Source organism: Notechis scutatus, chromosome Z (assembly GCF_049901735.1).
Source record: "Notechis scutatus isolate UNSWTSFEM ecotype Mainland chromosome Z, rNotScu1.2, whole genome shotgun sequence".
NCBI lineage: Eukaryota > Metazoa > Chordata > Lepidosauria > Squamata > Elapidae > Notechis > Notechis scutatus.
This window is the reverse complement of record NC_142025.1, coordinates 140,344,030-140,358,902: the sequence shown is the minus strand read 5'-3', so window position 1 is coordinate 140,358,902 and position 14,873 is coordinate 140,344,030. Positions and strand designations below refer to the sequence as shown.

General features: G+C 33.4%; 1 pseudogene; it reads right to left on the bottom strand.

The window, feature by feature from the left end:
* Window positions 1-13,403: 13,403 nt before the first annotated feature.
* On the bottom strand, window positions 13,404-14,384 carry LOC148129345 (olfactory receptor 10A4-like; annotated as a pseudogene).
* Between the last annotated feature and the right edge of the window lie 489 nt (window positions 14,385-14,873).

Genomic DNA, 14,873 nt, shown 5'->3' with positions numbered 1-14,873 from the left:
ATGGGTGCCAAAATCACATCTGAACTAGGGAGAGGGACATCCATCTCAGGTAGGATGGCTGTTCTTCAAGGAGAAGATGCTCTTATATGAAATGGTTGATTCCTTGGGTCTGCAAAAATGTGACATGGACAATGTCAGAACTGCTAAAGATACTACAGCAAGACCCAGTTATCAGGAAACAGCTATTACCTGAGAGAAGACCTTGAAGTTTGTTATGACCTTATAAATTAGTAGTGCCATGATCATAATGGGTTAAGGCTCACTGTAAACCAAATATTGTATAATTGTTCTGACCCAGCTCCCCAAACATGACAAACCCTCTGACAGGAACTCAAAAGATTTCTTTATTAGGAGTGCCAGCAGCCCTGGCAAAAAATTTCTCTCACAGGTTAACAAGTCCATCCAGCCAGAAGATGAATAGTTGTCTGCCACAACTATTCATCTCCACCTCCTGCCTTCTATCCCCATAACTAGGGTGGGGCCTTGCTAGTAGCAGTGGCTCTGCCTTCCCCAGGATCGGCCCATGACTTTCCACTGCTCTTGTCTTCTCTGCCTTTTGCATAGCCGCGCCTCGGGCACTGGAGCCAGGTATTCCTCCTCTTCTTCATCAGCCACCTTCAGACCTGGGGACTGTTGATTCTCCATTTGAGAGTTGATTGATGTCCAATGGAGATATACTGTATATACAGAATTTCTAACACCTTCTAATTCTTATACTCACATGACTGATTTGAGTTCAACCCATAGTTTGCTTGATAAGAAAAAATAGAACAGTGATTTACAATAAGACAATAAATTTTAATTATTTTCAGGACAGAAATCTAAGTAGTTCATGGTAAAACTTATTTAATTTCATCTGTTTGGAGATGAATTAGTAATGTTTTAATCCCAGTAACCCAAACCTCTTTTTCTTTTACATTTTTATGGTTTGTTTTTTTCAGCAAGAATATTGAAAATAAACAGAATAGAAAAATATAAAGAATAAACAAAAAAGGAAATAATAAAATATAAAAGACAACCATTTTTTTAAATCCTAGACAGAACCAAGAAATTAAAAAAACAATGGGAAAATACTAACTATAGAAATTGTCCTAGGAAGTCCTTTCCGAGCCTAATTGGTATTGTTTGAAACAAGTATAAAATTCTGGGTAATATATTCATCTTGATTGTTGAAATTCTCCCTATTAATGACAATTGTAGATTTTCCCATTTTGTCAGATCTAACGCTATCTGCTATTTATGTTTAGATGTAATTGTTCTCTTTTAATGTACTACATCTTGCTATCAAATGTAGCCCCAAATACTTAACCTTGTTCATGACCTGAATTTTCAATAGGTCTGCCAATTCTTCTTTTTGTCTTAGTAGCATATTCTTTGTCAAGATCTTTGTTTTATCTTTATTTATTTTCAAACCAGCCACCTTACCATATGCCTCTATCTTTTCCAATAATTTTGGTGCTGTTTCTAAAGGGTCTTCTCAAATAAAAGCCAAGTCGTCCGCAAAGGCTTGCAATTTAAATTCTTCCTTTTTAATTTTCATTCCTTTTATACTTTTTTCATCTCTAATATTTCTATTTAACACTTCCAAAGTTAATACAAATAGCAAGGGTGATAGTGGGCATCCTTGTCTTGTACCTTTTCTTATATTGATGGAATCTGTCAATTCTCCCTTTATCATTACCTTTGCCGTTTGCTTATGGTATATGGCTTCTATTGCTTGAATGAATTTTCTGGCAAACCCCATCTGTTCCAATAATAATAGTATGAATTTCCAATTCACATTATCAAATGCCTTTTGTGCATCTAAAAATATCAAAGCCATTTGCTTTTTGGGGTGTGCCTCATAATATTCCAAAGTGTCCAAAATTACTTTCATATTATCTTTGATTTGTCTCTTTGGCAGAAATCCATTTTGATCAGGATGAATAAAGTTATTTAAGTATTTTTTAAGTCTTTCTGACAAAATTGAAGCGAAAATTTTATAATCTGCATTTAGTAAAGAAATAGGTCTATAATTCTTAATTTGCAATAGATCAGCCTCTTCTTTTGGGATAAGTGTGATATAGGCTTCTGACCATGTTTTGGGTATCTTCTTCTTTGACATAACTTCATTAATGACTTCTAGCAATGGAAGGCTCAGCAATTCTTGTAATGTTTTATAAAATTCTGCCGGAAGTCCATCTGGGCCTGTTGCCTTTCCATTATTTTGCTTCTTAAGTGCTTCAGTTAATTCCATCATTGTTATATTGCTTTCTAACATTTTTTCAGTCTCTTTAGGTATCTTAGGTAGATTAGCATTCTGTAAATACTGTTTAACTCTTTCCTCATCAATATTCTCTTGCTTATATAGTTGCCCATAGAAGTCTCGAATAATTTCCTTTTTCTCTTTATTACCATAACAAACTTGGCCTTGATCATCTATTAACTGCAATATTTTCCTTGATTCTTTCTCCTTTCTCAATTTGTATGCTAACCATCTACCAGGTTTGTTTGCATCTTCAAAGTAGTTCTGTTTAGCACTTCTAATTTTCTGTGCTAATTCTTCTTTCTCTATTTGACCCATTTTGTGTTTAATTATGTCCAATTTTAGTTTAATGTCTTTTTTCTGTGGCATTTTCTGTAGCTCTTTTTCAAGTCTTTTATGCTCGTCTTCTAAAGCTTTAGTGGCTTGCCTTTTCCTGATGTTCCTTTTCCTTGTATAGTCTATTATCAAACCTCTAGCATATGCCTTCATTGTGTCCCATACATTCTGAATTGAAGTATCTTCTTTTTTATTTTCTCTAAAGAAAAAGGCCAATTCTTTCTCCATCCGCTGTGTGAAGTCCTTTTCCTTTAAAATAGTATTATTTAATGTCCATCTCGATCTTCTTTTTTGTCCTTTCCATTTAATTGTCACTGGATTGTGGTCTGCCCAAGTACTTGTTTCAATATTTGTTTCTTGAATATTAGATATTAGTTCTGTTGAAATCCAAATCATATCTATTCTGGACCATGATAAATGTCTATTTGAGTAAAAAGTGTATTGTTTGGTTTTAGCATTTCTTTCTCTCCATATATCTTTTAAGTTTATTTCATCTGTCATTTTAAAAAAGGATTTAGGAAGAGTCTTTCTATTTTGTTTTGTTATTGTTGCTGTATAGTCCAATTTATTGTCTACAATTCCATTGAAATCTCCCATCATAACTATATTAACATAGTCCAGTTCAATTAGTTTCATATGTAATTTTTTTATAGAATTCTTCTTGCTTATCGTTCGGAGCATAAATTGCAATCAGGAGTGTTTTCATCTTATTGTCCATTATTTCCACCATTAATACTCTTCCATCTTCATCATATGAATCAATTTTGCTGAGATGGTCTCTTTAATATATAAAGCCACTCCTCTTTTCTTACATTGAGTTAAAGAAGTAAATATTTTCCCTAATTTTGGCTGGACCAACAATTGTTCATATTGTTTTTTAATATTTACTTCTTGTAGACAAATTATATCAAATTTTAATTTCTCTAATTTATGAAAAAGATTCCTTCTTTTAGCAGCCGAATTAAGTCCATTTATATTCATTGTAATCAGTTTTTTCTCTTCCATGATTATGTAGTTAGGTTTGGTAGCTCTTGTAGATCTTGGTTCACGTTGTTCTTTAGTTTCCACCTGTCCACCTACTGCGCCTACTTCTTTTTCAGTCTCCATTTGGTCCTCTTGGAATTCAATTAATGAGAACTCTTTTTCTGCCTCTTCCTCTCTCCTTTCAAAAAATTCTGCGTAGAATAATTCTGCTTTCTCAATTGAATCAATTCTGTGTCTCTGTTCTTGCCATGTAAACATTAATCCTTCTGGAATTAGCCATCTATAATTCACCTCTTTTTTCAGTAACATTTTAGTTAAGAATCGGTATTCTCTTCTTATCTCTCTCACTTTTCTGGGTATTTTTTTAAAACCACAATCTCCTTGCCCTTGTATTTCAGCATTTTCTCTCTTGCCACTTGCAATATTTGTGTTTTAATGGCTTTTTTTGTAAATCTGATATGAACTTCTCTTGGTAGGTTATTTCTCATTACATATCTTATAATAACTTGATATACTTCATCTACTCCATCCATCATCTTCTCTTCTGTTATTTCCAAAGCTTCAGCCAATATTTCTATCATTATCTCAGCTAGATTTTGTCCTTTTTCTTCCTCTATGTTTTGAAATCTGAGATAAAATTCTGATCTGTCCATCTCCCATCTCAGCATCCCACTTTTATCTTGTTCACCACTGTTAATCTGGTATCAATGTCTCCAATCTTTTTGTCTCTTTGTTTATCTTCTTCAGTTTTTTGGAATCTCTCATCATACTTCACCATCATTTGCTGAATATTCTCCACTTTTTCATCAGTTTTCTCTATTCTCTTTTCAATAGTGTCTGATTTTGTTTTAAGTTCTTGGATTCCTTGCATAATCATCTGTAAGGTCACTTTTTCTTGTTCTTTGTCTTGCTTTAACATTGTCTGGATTGAACGTTGTCCTCCAGGTGGGGAGGCGGAAGTAGAAGTTGAGGAGCCAGAAGCTATAAATTTCCTACTCATTTTAAACAATTGAAGATCTTCAGGTTCTTCTGAACCTTAATCCAATTATGAAGTAGCCAATTGTAATCCAAGGTGAGAAATAAAAATGGTGGAAGGAAAAAAGCCCAATAGTAATTTTTTTTAAAAGGAGAGAAAATTTCTTCAGGTTCTTCTGAGCCTTAATCCAATCAATAGTTAAGTAAAAAGGAAAGGAAGAAACAAAAAAAATTTAAAAGAAAAAAAGAAAAGAAAAAGAGAGAAAAAAGAAAAAAAAGAAAAAAAATTCTTCAGGTTCTTCACCACCTTAATCCAATTAAAAGGTCTCAAAAATAAAAACATAAAAACATAAAAATGAACCAAAAGTATGGATGGAAAAAGCAAAAAATCCCAGAGAAGAAGGGGAAAAAAAGAAATTTTTTTTTGAGGCTTTCCCTTTAAAATAAAAGGCAAAAATGGAAATATTACAAAAATAAAGGTGTTTTTTTTAAAAGAGTACAGTAAAGCTGGTAAGGAGGGGTAGCACAGCTTAAAAAAAAAACAAAAAAACACTGCACTTTATTTAATCATCCAAGGCTCTTATTATAACTCTCTTCTCCACAGACTTCAAAACCAAGCTTCAATTGTTGATAGAAATCCAGAAGAACATCTGCAACCGTGCTCTTCCCTCTATCTTATCATGTTGCAATGTCCTTGAAAGGGAGTCTCTGATCTTTCTTTCATACCTTTCTCAGCTTCATCTAAAATATTTTCAATCCTCTAGTTGGCAGTGTTACAAAGTTTCTTTACTCTCACTTTCCCCCTCCTTTCCCAGGCAAAACGTAATAGAAGTTAAAAAAGAAAAAGAAAGAAAAAGTATATATATATAAAAAGAAAAGTAACTAAAGGGAGCCTCTAGCCTAAAATGTTGCAAAGTCAAAAAAGAGAAGAAAAAATAAATGTAAATAAGAAAAAAGCCAGTCTAGTTAGCGAATGCTAAATCGTGATAGAAGTCCAGTAATAAAAAAATAAAATAAAAAAGCCAAGCCTTACTTTGATGTTTCTGTTTAAAAACCGCCACTTATTCTGTTCTGTCAAAACTTTTACAGATTTTTTCTTTTCCTTAGGGTGTCCCTTTAAGTCTTAGAATAATGGTTTAAAAAAAAGAAAGTTCTCACCAAACCGACACACTTTCTCTTTCCAGTCTCTTCCGATCGGAGCTGTCCCAACTTCAGCAGCTTTAATGGCTGCCACTCTGCTGCCAGCAAGAAGGGCTTCTCCTGGATCAACCAGGGACTTTGTAGTATCCCTGGGATCTACAGGATGCGCCCTTCACTATCACCATCTCTTCGGGACGGTTTAGGTCCGTTGGGACCGTCCAGAGGCAAAGATATCGGCTGCAATCTCAGACCTCCGAGATTGCATGCCGTATCATCGTGATGTCAGCTCCCCCCCAATAATAAGTAATGTTTTAATCCCAGTAACCCAAACCCAAATCTCTTTTTCTTTTACCTTTTTATGGTTTTTTTCAGCAAGAATATTGAAAATAAACAGAATATAAAAATATAAAGAATAAACAAAAAAGGAAATAATAAAATATAAAGACAACCATTTTTATAAATCCTAGACAGAACCAAGAAATTAAAAAAACAATGGGAAAATACTAACTATAGAAATTGTCCTAATAATTTTAATTTCATCTTCAAAGCTTAACTCTTTTCTTAAATGCTATGAATGTCACTACAATTTAAGTTTCCTGCTTGCCAAAACAAGAGCATCTGTATATAAAATATTTATTAGAAATGGGTAGCCAATCAATTTGAATAAAATACATAAATAAATAATGACTTTATGGTTTAGAATAAGTATCATATTATTTTTCCTCTCATTGCCATGCAGTTATAATAAATTTAACCCCAAGATAATTGAAAATAGATATAATGTTATTTCCCTTCTGCTTGGTTGTTTAAAGAAAAAGCTCAGAGAATGTAAAAGTGAGGCACAAGGTTTATTTTATTTTATTTATTTGTATGATTGTTTTATTAAATACATAAATATCCTACATGTTGCTAATATATATATATTTGCAATTTACTCAAATTTTTGAATTGTGGTGCACTAATTTGTACTTGATTTGAGGAAAACCCAACAAGACATTTCTTCTTCCACACATAGGATATCAGAAATTAGAGAGAACATTATAGAGGGGATAAGGGAATATTGGATATGGAGATGGTTTGCCCAATAATTTGGCATTAAATGGGGAGGAAGCTATGAGTGGTTTGGAAAAAAAATAAGTCTCTCTCTCTCTCTCTCTCTCTCTCTCTCTCTCTCTCTCTGTGTGTGTGTGTGTGTGTGTGTGTGTGTGTGTGTGTGTGCATACTGCATATATGCAAATATATTTAAATGCACATATTGAAAACTGTCACATTCATGATAATGTTTATTTTTATGTTTTAGTTACATCTATGTCCTGTCTGATTGTTGTGTTGATGCGATAATAACAATAATAAAAGGGATTTATAAACATAGGTGGTTTAAGTCATATACATTACCTGTGGGGATCCTTATAGCACTTGTTTTTTCTTGATTTTGACATCACCGTTCTAAGAAAATAAGCCAGTCAATCCTTTTCTTGCATTCAATTATTATAATAAATTTAGCTTTCCTTTCAAGAGCAATGGTGGCCCTGCAGTTAGAATGCAGCATTTCAAGCTAACTTTGCCCACTGCCAGGAGTTTGATCCCAACAGGCTCAAGGTTGACTCAACTGAATTCCTCTGAGGCTGGTAAAATAAGGATCCAAATGGTTGGGGGCAATATGCTGACATTGTAAACCTTTTAGAGAATGCTGTAAAGCACTATGCAGCAGTATATGTCTAAATGCTATTGCTACTACTATTCAGGATTCTTCCTTACCTTAAATAAATCTATCCCCAGATCTGAGTAATTCCACAATTAAGGCTAATATCAGTCCCTGGCATTTTCTACAGTTCATTCTATCACATAAAGGTGTGACCGCAATAGTGATTTCTTGAAAAAATGAAACTGATTGATATAATTGGATCTTATCAATTATTATTGCATTATGATACTGGATTATTACCTAAAAAGACCCACTTCCTTGCTACTAATGTTTTTTTATTGAAAACAATTTTATTGATTTTCTACAAACAAACAAGACAAACAAAACATTAAAACATCAACTGTCTTATGTACAGTGTGTCGGTTGGTTCATCAGTTTTGTGCATTCATTTCGTAGTCTCAATTACAGTTATGTTACATAACAACTCATATTGACAATCCAAACTTATATATCCTAATATCGCTATTAATAAATCATTTGACTATACTTTTAATCGTTCATGCTTTATTAGATAACAATAGTTTATACAGTTTATTCTATAACAAATCATATAATCATACCAAATCTATCCTAAAAACACTTTATAGATATAATGTCAAATAACATAAGCAAAAGAAAAAAAAAGGTATTCCTTGCTATCTAACTTTCTAAATATTCTATTATCGTATTTTGTCATCTAGCCACTGATAAAAAGATCCCAAATTTCATAAAATTGTTTTCCTCTTGCTCTCTAATTTCAAATGTCAATCTACTCATCTCAGCACATTCCAATCTTTCCTTAATAATTTCTTCCTGTGATGGTATTTTCTCATTCTTCCAGTTTTTAGCAAATACAATCCTAGCCGCTGTTAACACATTTACAATCAGATATTTCAAATCTTTACTATATGTATCTGGTAAGATTCCCAATAAAAGAACTCCGGTTTCAAATCTACGTTTCTTTGTCATTTTTCCAACCACATGCGAATTTTAGTCCAATATTTTTTTGCATCTGCACAAGTCCACCACATATGGTAATATGAGCCAGGTATCTGATGAAATTTCCAGCATTTTTCAGATTTGTTCTTGAACATTCTTGCTATTCTTGTTGGGGAAAGTGCCACCTGTAAAACATCTTATACAAATTTTCCTTATATGCTGTTGACATTGTCATTTTATAATTTTGAAACCACAATTTTGCCATTTCTCTAAATCAATCCCATATCCAAAATTCTTCCCCCAAACAATCATAGTTTCTTTAACTTGTTCTTCCTCTAATTTAATTCCCAGTAAATAACCATATAATTTTTTAATCACCTTCTCATCAGTACCCATCAAGATCTTATCTAGATCAGTCTGTTTATCATAGAATCCTTCTGTTTTAGAATCTTCATCATACCTTGAATGTATTTGCCCATATGAAAACCAATTCATCTTTATACCTTGTTCCTCTAAATTTTGTATCGATTTAAGTTCACCCTTTTCATCCAATAGTTCCCCATATCTAACTGTTTGTTCCTTCTTATAAATTATAGGATAGGAAAATGCTTCAATAGTCGATAACCAAACTGGAATTTTCAAATAACATTGTCTTTTTATCTTCTCCCGGTTTAACCACAAAGACTCCCGTATATAATGTCTTCTAAAATAACCCTGTGTTTTAGTTCCCTTATACCATAAAAAAGCATGCCAACCCGACAGCAAATCATGACCTTCTAGTGTCAACAATCTAGTCTTTCTTAATGTTATCCATTCCTTAACCCACATCAAACTTGCAGCTTGATAGTACAATTCCCAATTGGGCAGGCCAAAACCTCCTCTAATTCTAGCATCTTGCAAAAGCTTTAGCTTTATTCTCGCTTTCTTACCTTGCCATATATACTTCAATATAATTTTATTTAAATCATCAAAATAGTCTTTTCCGAGCCTAATTGGTATTGTTTTCAACAGGTCTGCCAGTTCTTCTCTTTGCCTTAGTAGCATGTTCTTTGTCAACATCTTTGTTTTGTCTTTATTTATTTTCAAACCAGCCACCTCACCATATATCTCTATCTTTTCCAATAACTTTGGAGCTGTTTCTAACGGATCTTCCAGAATAAAGGCTAAGTCATCAGCAAAGGCTTGCAGTTTAAATTCTTCCTTTTTAATTTTCATTCCTTTTATGCTTTTATCATCTCTAATATTTCTATTCAACACTTCCAAAGTCAATATAAATAGCAAAGGAGATAGGGGACATCCTTGTCTTGTGCCTTTTCTTATATTAATAAAGTCTGTAAGTTCTCCCTCCATCATTACCTTTGCTGTCTATTTATTGTATATGGCTTCTATTGCTTGAATAAATTTTCTAGCAAAACCCATCTGTTCCAATAGTAATAACATAAATCTCCAGTTCACATTATCAAATGCCTTTTGAGCATCTACGAATATCAAAGCCATTTGCTTTTCAGGATGTGCCTCATAGTATTCCAAAGTATCCAAGATTACTCTCATATTGTCTCTAATTTGTCTCTTTGGCAGAAATCCATTTTGATCTGGATGAATGAAATTATTTAAGTATTTTTTAAGTCTTTCTGTTAAAATTGAAGCAAAGATTTTATAGTCTGCATTTAATAAAGAAATAGGTCTATAGTTCTTAATTTGCAGTGGGTCAGCCTCTTCTTTTGGAATAAGTGTAATATAAGCCTCTGACCATGTTTTGGGTATCATCTTCTTTGACATAGCTTCATTCATCACTTCTAACAATGGAATGCTCAATGATTCTTGAAATGTTTTATAGAATTCTGCCGGAAGCCCATCTGGACCTGGTGCTTTCCCATTATTTTGTTTCTTAAGTGCTTCAGTTAATTCCATCATTGTTATATTGCTTTCTAGCATTTCTTCAGTCTCTTTAGGTATCTTCGGTAAGTTAGCATTCTGTAGATACTGTTTGACTTTTTCCTCGTCAATATTCTCTTGTTTATATAGATGCCCATAGAAATCTCGAATAATTTCCTTTTTCTCCTTATTACCATAACAAACTTGGCCTTGATCATCTATTAACTTCAATATTTTTCTTGATTCTTTCTCCTTTCTCAACTTATATGCTAGCCATCTACCTGGTTTATTTGCATCTTCAAAATAATTCTGTTTAGCATTTCTAATTTTCTGTGCCAATTGTTCTTTCTCTATTAATTCCATTTTATGTTTAGTTATATCCAACTTCAATTTAATATCCTTTTTCTGTGGCATTTTCTGCAATTCTTTTTCAAGTCTTTTATACTCATCTTCCAAGGCCTTAGTGGCTTGCCTTTTCCTAATATTCTTTTTTCTTATATAATCTATTATCAAACCTCTAACATATGCCTTCATTGTATCCCAAACATTCTGCGTTGAAGTATCTTATTTTTTATTTTCTCTAAAGAAAAAAGGCAATTCTTTCTCCATCCATTGTGTAAAATCTTTTTCCTTTAAGATAGTATTGTTTAATGTCCATCTCGATCTTTTTTTTTTGTCCCTTCCATTTAATTGTCATTGGGCTATGATCTGCCCAAGTACTTGTTTCAATATTTGTTTCTTGAATATTAGATATTAATTCTGTTGAGATCCAAATCATATCCAATCTGGACCATGATAAATGTCTATTTGAATAGAAAGTATATTGTTTAGCTTTAACATTTCTTTCTCTCCAAATTTCTTTTAAGGTTAATTCGTCTGTCATTTTAAAAAAAGATTTAGGGAGAGTCTTTCTATTTTGCTTTATTGTTGCTATATAGTCCAGTTTATTGTCCACAATTCCATTAAAGTCTCCCATCATAATTATATTAACATAGTCCAGTCCAGTTACTTTCATATGTAATTTTTATAGAATTCTTCTTGTTTATCATTCGGAGCATAAATTGCAATCAAGAGTATTTTTATATTGTTGTCCATTATTTCCACCATTAATACTCTTCCATCTTCATCAGTATAAATCAATTTTGCTGGGATGGCCTCTTTAATGTATAGAACCACTCCTCTTTTCTTACATTGAGTCAAAGAAGTAAATATTTTCCCTAATTTTGGCTGTACTAACAATTGTTCATGTTGTTTTTTTGATATATACTTCTTGTAGACAAATTATATCAAATTTTAATTTCTCTAATTTATGAAAGGTTTTCCTTCTTTTAACAGCTGAATTGAGTCCATTTATATTCATTGTAATCAATTTTTTTTCTTCCATGATTATGCTTTATATTTAGGTCTAACAGCTCTCGTGGATCTCACTTCACGCTGTTCTTTACTATCCACCTGTCCACCTACTGCACCTTCCTCTTCTTCAGTCTCCAGTTGTTCCTCTTGAAACTCAATTAATGAGACCTCTTTCTCTGCCTCTTCTTCTCTCCTTCCCAAAAATTCTGCGTAGAAAAGGTCTGCTTTCTCAATTGAATCGATTCTATGTCTCCGTTCTTGCCACATAAACATTAATCCTTCTGGAATCAGCCATCTATAATTCACTTCCTTTTTCAATAACATTTTGGTCAGGAATCAATATTCTCTTCTCATCTCTCTCACTCTTCTGGGTATTTGTTTTAAAACCACAATTTCTTTGCCTTTGTATTTCAATGTCTTCTCTCTTACGGCTTGTAGTATTTGTGTTTTGATGGATTTTTTGGTAAATCTGATATGAACTTCCCTTGGTAATTTATTTCTCATCGCATATCTTGTAAAAACTCGATATACCTCATCTACTCCATCCATCATCTTTTCCTCTGTAATTTCCAAAGCATCCGCCAGAATTTCTATCATTATCACAGCCAAATTTTGTCCTTTTTCTTCTTCTATATTCTGAAATCTGAGATAGAATTCTGACCTCTCTATCTCCCACCTCAACATCCCACTTTTATCTTGTTCAACCACTGTTAATCTGCTATCAATATTTCCAATCTTCTCCTCTCTTTGTTTACCTTCTTCCTCAATTTTTTGGAATCTCTCATCATACTTCACCATCATTTGTTGAATATTTTCCACTTTTTCATCAGTCTTCTCTGTTCTTTGTTCAATAGTGTCTATTTTTATCTTGAGATCTTGGATTCCTTGCATAATCATCTGTAAATTCACTTTTTCTTGTTCTTTATCTTGCTTCAACATTGTCTGAATTAAACATTGTCCTCCAGCTGGTGGGGAGGCAGAGGTAGAAGTAGAAACGCCAGAAGATATGGGTTTCCTGCTCATTTTGATGCTTCAAAACCTTCCAATTCTTTTTAGCTTTTAAAATAGCCAATTATAATCCAAAATGGAAAAATCCAATAATAAAAAGCCCAATGACAAAAAGAAAGAAGGAGAAAAAGAAAAATCTTCAGGTTCTTCTAGACCCTAATCCAATTATGAAGTAGTCCACAATAAAAAATAAAAAATAGAAAAAAGAAAAAAGCCCAAAAATAATAATAATAATTAGGAAGAAAAAAAAAAATAAGGAAGAAAAAGAAAAAATCCCTTCAGCTTCTTCACACCTTAATCCAATTGGGAAATCTCAATATTAATAAAAAAAGAAAAGGCAGAGTGGTCCAAAAATATAAATGGAAAAAGCAAAAAAAAAAAATCCCAATAAAAAGAAGGAGAAGAAAAGAAAAATAAAGAAAAAATTCTGAGGCTTTCCCTTTAAAATAAAAAGCAAAAATAAGAATATTACTAAAATTAAAGTTTACAGAGAGGCTGGTGAGTAGGGGTACTCAACTGAAAAAAGATAAGAAAACACACTGTACTTTATTTATTTGTCCAAGGCTCTTATTATGACTCTCTTCTCCACAAGCTTCAAAGCCAAGCCTCAAGTGTTGAAATGTTGATAAGGGTCCAGGAAAGCACCTGTAATAATATTCTGCTGCGCTCTCCCTCTATCTTATCAAATTAAAGTGACCTTGAGAAGTAGTCTTTTCAGGGTTCTTCTCCAATTCAAATAAAATATTTTCAAGCCTCTAGTTGGCAGTGTTACAGTGTTTCTTAATACACTCCCCCCCCCCCCAGCCAGAAAAACATAGTTTTTCCCACGTTTAGGTCCGTTAGGACCGACCAGGGGCGAAAATATCAGCTGCGATCTCGGAGCCCCGAGATTGCAGCTGTATCGCAGAGACGAAGCTCCGCCTTCTCCCTTGCTACTAATGTTTTGAAAGCAACTTTTATCTCTTTGTTCCTCAAGCTGTAAATGATGGGGTTCAAGTCACTACTATGTAGAGTAGGGCAAGGAACCTGTTATTGTCTTGAGAATTTGCTGAGTTGGGATGAACATAGGCAGCAGTGATTGTTACATAGGACAGAAGAACAACAGTGAGATGTGAGGAACAAGTGGAAAAGGCTTTGTGCTGACTCATGGCCACTGGCATTGTGAGAATAGAGGAGATGATGAGGAGGTATGTAAAGAGGATGAACAAAAGGGGGACCAAGACAAATACCACAGTTAGTATGGCATTGGCCACTTCATTTTTGTAAGTATCAATGGAAGTCAATTTCAGAACAGGCATAAGATCACAGAAGAAATGGCTGATTCTGTTTGACCCACAGAAGGGAAGGGTGAAGATTGAAATAGATTGTCCCAAACTTACAAATGCCCCAGTGATCTATGAGAGGGCAGCTAGGTTCGCACATTTCTTATCGTTCATGATAGAAGAGTATTGCAAGGGCTTGCAAATGGCAACATAACGGTCATACACCATAGCACAAAGAAGACAACACTCAGTGACACTAAAGAGAAGAAAGCAGCACATTTGACATCACAGCACAGCCCCAAAAGGATATAGTCTGGTTTTCTGAGAGCAGAATCATTAACATCTTTGGGCTGATGGATGAGGTGTAGCCAATTTCCAAAAAAGACAAGTTCCAGAGGAAGAAATACATTGGGGTGTAAAGGGTGGGACTGGTAATGGTGACGAGTAAAACCAAGCTATTGCCCATCAAGGCTATGAGGTAAAATATTAGAACCAGACAAAACAGAAGTTCTTCCATACACTCAAAATCTGAGAAGCCAAGCAGGAGAAACTCAGTCAAACAGGACTGGTTATCTTTCTTCATGGTATCATTCAGATGGAAGCCTGAAAACAAAAAAGGAACATTAAATAAAGAATTAAACAATTCTTCTGAAGAATTATTAATAATTATGTAGCTTACTCAAATGAGACACCTATATGTTTTTCATTTGCATACTCAGAATTAGTAATTTGGATTAAATCCTTGGAAATAGGAAAGAAAGTTTACAATTTTAATTTAGTGACCAGTGAATTTATTTGTGATTATATTATCTTAGTGAATCACACAACCACTCTAGGACCTTTTCTCAGAACGGAATACTTCTTGGACTCTCAATTGTAGATGTGGATGTGTGTTTTAACTGGTTGCCCTGCCATGTAATAATTTCTGTTACTATTTCAGGGATTCTATAAATAATGAAAATTCAATAACAATTACAAACACTTTTACACATTTCCCTTCAACAATGGAAACTTTGCATTAATATTCCATCTAGGAAATAAAAAGTACTAGTGGTTAGGGCATCAAATTAGA